Raw genomic sequence first — 6,966 nt, 5'->3', positions numbered from 1 at the left:
AGAGACATGAAAGGGGATGCTTTCCAGGAGAAGAGAGCAGTGGGCATTAGCAGGTAACACGTCTGGGGCAGATTTGTGACAGTGTTCAGTTCAGTTCAGTTGCTCAGTTGTGTCTGACTCTTTGCGACCCCATGAACCGCAGCACACCAGGCCTCCCTGTCCATCACCAACTCCCAGAGTCCACTCAAACCCATGTCCATTGAGTCAGTGATGCCATCCAACCATCTCATCCTCTGTTGTCCCCTTCTCCTCCTGCCCTCAATCTTTCCCAGCATCAGGGTCTTTTCCAATGAGTCAGCTCTTTGCATCAGGTGGCCAAAGTATTGGAGTTTCAGCTTCAGCATCAGTCATTCCAATGAACACCCAGGACTGATCTCCTTTAGGATGGACTGGTTGGATCTCCTTGCAGTCCAAGGGACTCTCAAGAGTCTTCTCCAACACCACAGTTTAAAAGCATCAATTCTTTGGCACTCAGCTTTCTTTATAGTCCAACTCTCACATCCATACATGACCACTGGAAAAACCATAGCCTTGACTAGATGGACCTTTGCTGACAAAGTGATGTCTCTGCTCTTTAATATGCTGTCTAGGTTGGTCATAACTTTCCTTCCAAGGAGTAAGCATCTTTTAATTTCATGGCTGCAATCACCATCTGCAGTGATTTTGGAGCCCAGAAAGATAAAGTCAGCCACTGTTTCCACTGTTTCCCCATCTATTTGCCATGAAGTGATGTAACAGTATAGAGCCCAGAAATCAGAGGTCATTTCTAACTCACCTTATTTTTCCAAAAGAAGTCTTTCCTTTGGGATTTTTACTGAGTATAACGAACAGACTGTGATAGGATTGGGAGGAAGGGTAAGAGTGCTAGAAGAAGGGAAAGGGGGCACTGTCAGCTCCTTAGGGCACCTGGGCAGGAGAAAAAAAAACCAACATTTACTAAATTCCAGCTACGAACAAGCTCTGCATTAAGTATTGTGAGAACAAATAATAAGAGCAACTCTCATAAAGCACATATTCTGTGCCAGGCAGTGTAGGACAGTGCTTGACATACAAGAACTCACCTCAGCATCTCAACACGCCTATAAGGATAATGCTATTACTATGGTCACTTCACAGAGAAGGAATGTGATGCACAGAGAGGTTTAGCAACTTACCTTAAGTCACACAGCTTTCAAGTATCAAGGCTGGGATTTGAACTCCATCTGACTCCCAAGTGTTTGCTTTAACCACTATACTATGCTCCCTCTCCATGCTTTTAAACAGTGTCATTTACTTCCCACAGACTCTGTCATGGATATAATTACTTACATTTTGCATGTAAAGATGCCACAGCTCAAAGAGGTCAAGTACTTTGCCCAAAGCCCACTAGCAGAAACCGTCCCTCTCACTTCATTTCAGTCTGTCACACAAGTCAAAGAGCAGATTGTTACTGAATCAGGTCCAGGCACTCGCTACTTGGAAATCGATACTACAGACAGAGAGACAAATGTTGGTAGGAAGGAAAGTTGCTTTTAAGCAGAATGCTGGCAATCTGCAGAGATGGTAGACTCAGTGTCCCCCCAAAACCACCCCCGAAGATTCTGCTTAGCCATGAAAGTTTTTAAAAGGAAAAAGAGACGTCATCCCAGTTAATGATTGAGATGGGGGGGTCAGAATCATCACCTCCCCCCACTTCATGAAGGCTCATTGACTTCTTGTGATTTTTCCCTAGAGGCTCTCTTGTTTATGCAGGTTGTTGTTCTTCCAGGTGACTGAAGGAACGGAAGCCAAGGAAGAGATCTGGTCATTTGTTAATGACATCCTTCATTTCTGCTTCTTTGATCTAGAGAAAAGAACCAACTAGTTAGGCCAGGTGTTGTGTGATCAAGAGATTTGAAGGATGTGCTAGAGCGTGGAGGTGCCGGGTTTAACATTAGTGACAAGACAAAGGGGCCTCCTGCAGAGAGCACTTTCCTACAAAGAGCTTTTTCCTGCTGAAAGCTGCTTATAAATCCCCACTTGTCAGAACATCGCTCCATTTCTGTGTGATCGTGGATGAAGATCTGTAACTTCGTGCTGACAGGGCGCTGTCTTCACAGAGTGGAAGCTGTTGGCGTGGGTCTATAGCATCTCTTTGCGGACAGTTGTACTTGCCTGTTTACAGAGATGGGCAGAACAAACTACAGTGATCTTGATGCCCACAAAGATGTAATTGTCATAAGCAGTCACGTTAATCCCATTCTCTTTTAAGGCCAGTTCTTGGAAACTGCCATGGACTCAGTGCTGCTCCGGATGGAAGAGTTTATGGTGTGGCTGCAGTCTGCTCATCATGCAGTCAGCTTTCTCTCTCTGGTGTCTGTTACAGTATCTGTAAGACAGCTTGGCAATGTGCATCCGACACAGGATCTGTAAACCTGTTGTCCTAATTACCTGCTGGAGCCTGCTCCTCTGTGAATCAGGGAGTCCAGGGAGACCTCAGCTTTTCCACAAACAAGAGGCCGGAGACATAATGATCCCAACTTCTCTCAACACTGCGCTTACAACCGTGGCTGAACTATGTCACCTGAAATATATCAGTAAACAAAGGAAGTTGCAGCCATCAAGCCCTCAGCCACCATAGCCACCCCCAGGTGTCCACCGAGAGCGGATGCAGAATGGAGAAAAACAGGATACTGGGCCTGAGGTGCACATCAAAGGAATGATTTCAGTGAGCCCAGACTCTTGCATCTTCTCAGACATAGAAAAGCGTTGAATTCATTAACCTGAGATATCTGGTTTTCTTTAATTAACAGTAATCTTTTGGTGTTCCGACTACCTGGTCTTTGTTGCAAAACTCCTATGTATCCTGACTCCTCCCTTACCTCTTCAGAGCAGTCCCTCAGAGCTGGCTGAGACACTGTCTTCTGGGCTTGAATCCTCAGTTTTGTTCGCCAGATGAAGCGTAACTCTCCACTTTTAGGTTGTGCATTGTTTTTTTAGCTGACAGAATAATATTTCACACACAATGCCCAACACTGGGCAATATGAGTCCTAACATTTTATGATTGGAAGCTTCACTGGAAAGTCACCAAGTCTCCTCATGTCGAAAGATTACTCAAGAGCCACCAACGTGCCTCGTCACCTTCCACGTGGCAGGCACGGTGCCCGGCACTGGAGGTACAGTAGAAATTCAGAAAGAGATCATTCAAGTTACTCCCCAAGAGGAGGAGACAGAGTGGAACCATGAGGCCAACACAGTGTGTCCAAGAGAGCGTGGCAGCAGAGAGAAGGGGCCCTTAGCCAATTGAGAGGAAGAAAGGGTATCAGGGAAGACTTCATAGTGGAGGGGATCCCTGTTTGGAAGAAAGACCTGTTGACCCCGAAAATAAGGAAGAAAAGAATTTCCAGCCAGAGGCAACAGCTAAAGCCAGACCCAGAGACATTTCAAACACTAACTGCATGCATTTCAGAATAATGAGATGGAATGGGCACTAGACCAGAGCTGATTTGGAAGGTGCATAGTAAATTCTGTTTTGACAAGTGGAGTTAGAGTGGCTTGCAAGACTTCATGGCGAGAGATCCAAAAATAACTTCAGCTCTTAACTGTAAGAATGTGGGAATACTCAGCATATAATAGATGAGGACCTGAGACTCGCTGTAATTATCAACACATGAGGCCTGGAGCCCAGGTCCCCGCCCAGCAGCCCAGGGATCATGCCCTCCCCTACAGGCTCCCGTCAAGCCCGGCCTCCAGGCTGCAGAGCAGATGTGTTCTGTTCAAAGTCCTCACCACCTGCACCTCTCAGGTTCCTGACCGCCTCTCTGCAGAGCAGTGAGTTTCTCGGGATCATGAAGAAGCCAGTGCTAGGCTGCGGATTGGAGTAAGATGCTATCATCGCTAACGTGACTTCAAGATTCATTATAGTGAGTGACCACCCACACACTGATAGTTATCCAACCTGTTTAAAAATCTTGCCACCCCCCAAGAGAACAGGCTCTGTTTCATTATGAAGGATGTCAAAGTTTAATGATATTGTAATTACATGAAAATATAATTACAAGTGGTGGGATAAATATAAGCATAGCACTGTTTATCTTCTCTAGTGCCTCTGACTTAGAATCTGCAAAATGGCCATTTTCATATAAGCCCTAATTTGTCATTGGTACATGTGATGGACACCCAGATAACTGCCTTGTGAAAGTCATGGGGGAGATAGGCACCATATTCCCTGGCAGACGAAGGTCAGATTGCTGGTTGACATCCCTGTTCTGCCCTTCTTCTAGAACAACAAAATGCCCAGTCTTTGTTTCATGGCTACCCAGAATAAAGACTAAAAATCCAGATTTCTTCACAGCTAGATATGGCCAAGTGGCTAAATTCTGGCTAGTGGGATGAGAGAAGAAATGATGTACCTTAAAAGAGAAAGGCCACACCCCACCCTCCCTTTTCCATGTAGGCACAGGTGACAAACTAAAGTCACAGGGCCATGGGAGAAGGAGGCTGGATCCCTAAGGTGCAGAGCTGCTGGGAGAGAGAGAAATCAAGCTTCTCAACCACTGTTAGACAAACCTAGACAGCATATTAAAAAGCAGAGACATCACTTTGCCAACAGAGGTCCATCTGTTGGGTACTACATTTCCAGTAGTCATGTACAGATGTGAGTTGGACCATAAAGAAGGCTGAACACTGAAGAATTAATGCTTTTGACCCATGGTATTGAAGACTCTTGAGAGTCCCTTGTACGGTAAGGAGATCAAACCAGTCAATCCTAAAGGAAATCAACCCTTAATATTCATTGGAAGGACTGATGCTGAAGCTCCAATCCTTTGACCACCTGATGCGAAGAGCCAACTCATTTGAAAAGACCCTGATGCTGGGAAAGATTGAAGGTAGGAGGAGAAGGGGACAACAGAGGATGAGATGGTTGGATGGCATCACTGACTCAATGGATATGAGTTTGAGCAAACTCTAGGAGATAGTGAAGGATAGGGAAGCCTGGCATGCTGCAGTCTGTGGGGTCGCAAAGAGTCCAACACAACTGAGCAACTGCAGAACAACAGCCGCTGCAGTGTGGCTTCCTGTTACAAGTTGCTGAATCAATGTCCTATCTGTGGCAGGTACCAGTTGTTGTTTTTTTTTTGGGGGGGGTGGTTGACCACACTGCAGCTCTCATGGGATTTTAATTCCCATACCAGGGATTGAGCCCGGGCCTTCATCAGTGCTCCATGGAGTCCTAACCACTGGATCACCAGGGAATTCCCAGACACCAGTCTAAGAAGAATTCACCAGATGATCTTTGACACTGTGCCTATTAAAAAAGAAAAGTTTTATCTCATTTCTTTAAAAAAAATGGAGTCATAACATTTACATAAATGCACAAAATCTTAAATGTACCATGGCTTGGTGGAATTTTTCATAAGTATATGCAATGGCCCCATGGTATCCATGAGGGGCTGGTTCCAGGACCCCATGCCAATACAAAAACCTATTGTTGCTCAAGTCCCAGTCCTTTAAATAAAATATTTGCACATAACTTCTGTACAGTCCCATATACTTTAAATCATCTCTAGAATACTTATACGTAATACAGTGTAAATGGTTATAAATACAAGGCAAATGTCATGTAAATTGTTGCCATCACTCAGCAAATTCAAGCTTTGCTTTTTGGAACTTTCTGGAATTTTTAAAAAGTATTTTCATTAGGCAGTAGATTGGATTCATGGATGTGGACCCTGCAGATAGGAAGGACTGACTGCAATTATGAAACCATCATTCAGTTCAAGATGTATAGAAGGAGTGGGCAAACTTTAAGCAGACTAAATCCAGCCCACTACTTGTTTATGTAAGTAAAGTTTGATGGAACCTAGACATGCCGATTTGTTTATGTATTGTCTGTGTCTATGTTATATACAGCTGAGTAGTTGGGAGGAAGACTGCATGCCCACAAAACCTCAAATACTTACTGAAAAAGTTTGTCAACCCCTGTTCCAGAACTTTTGGAACACACCAGAAGACTCCTTCGTGGCCTAAAAATGAATCTTACCCATCAAATCTTGGAATTGGTGAGCAAGAAAATGATGATAGGAAGAGGAATATATGCCCAAAAGGTTGCTCTTGCCACGCAGGCTAGAAACTTCTGTTGGTTTTCTCCCCCTCATTGGAACAATCAGTGTCTAACAGTTTTAGCTTGTCAACAAGTAGCCTGCCAGTGCCTTGCAGATCTCCTATTTTTAAAATTATCTCACAAGAGTGACTAAGAATTTTATTGAAATGAACAGGAGCAGGGAGGGAAACAGATTTCCTGGGCAGTTGGACTCCCTCATTTGGTCTGTAGCTCTGCGACTGAATCCGATTGCGGCGTGGTTTGTGCTTTCCTTTGTTGACATATTTGAACTTCCAGGACACTGCAAGTGAGAAGTAGGCTAAGAATTCATGAGTTTACTTTGGCCCCATTTCTTATATAATCGTCCTATTCATTTGACTTTACAGCATCCGTCATGTAATTTGTGTGCTTTTTGTACTTTGTTCACCTTCAGTCTGCCACTTGAAGTTATGTCAGTTCTCTATAGGCTCTGCCCTCTTGACAACACTAAGAAAGAGCCAAATAAATCAACCCAGCAGTTCAGTCGCACCTGTCCTTTTGCCTAGGCAAGAACACACACATCCACAGTACATCACCGCTGCCCAGCAACAGCATGACCCAGATTAATGAGAAGCTTGGCCTTCTGTCCAGAATACGCCAAGAACATTAAGCAGGTTGGGATGACAAGATCGCTCCCCTGAATCAGTGACAGGGAACAGGTGTTCTCCTCTGCCAGAAAATCTTGGAACCGATGCTTCAAATTCGAAAGCACCCTATTCTTCACTGTGCCCCATTTATGCAGATACAGACAACCAAAGGGCTACTGTAATAATAAAGACGACATTCTGGACACACATACCCCAGAGCACAGGCCGAACCAAGGCCACAGCCAGCTCACAAAGAGATTGTGTTCCAAAACATTGTG

This window comes from Cervus canadensis, chromosome X, assembly GCF_019320065.1.
Source record: "Cervus canadensis isolate Bull #8, Minnesota chromosome X, ASM1932006v1, whole genome shotgun sequence".
In the NCBI taxonomy this organism is placed as follows: Eukaryota; Metazoa; Chordata; class Mammalia; order Artiodactyla; family Cervidae; genus Cervus; species Cervus canadensis.
The sequence above is the reverse complement of the archived record's forward strand: the minus strand, read 5'-3'. Positions refer to the sequence as shown.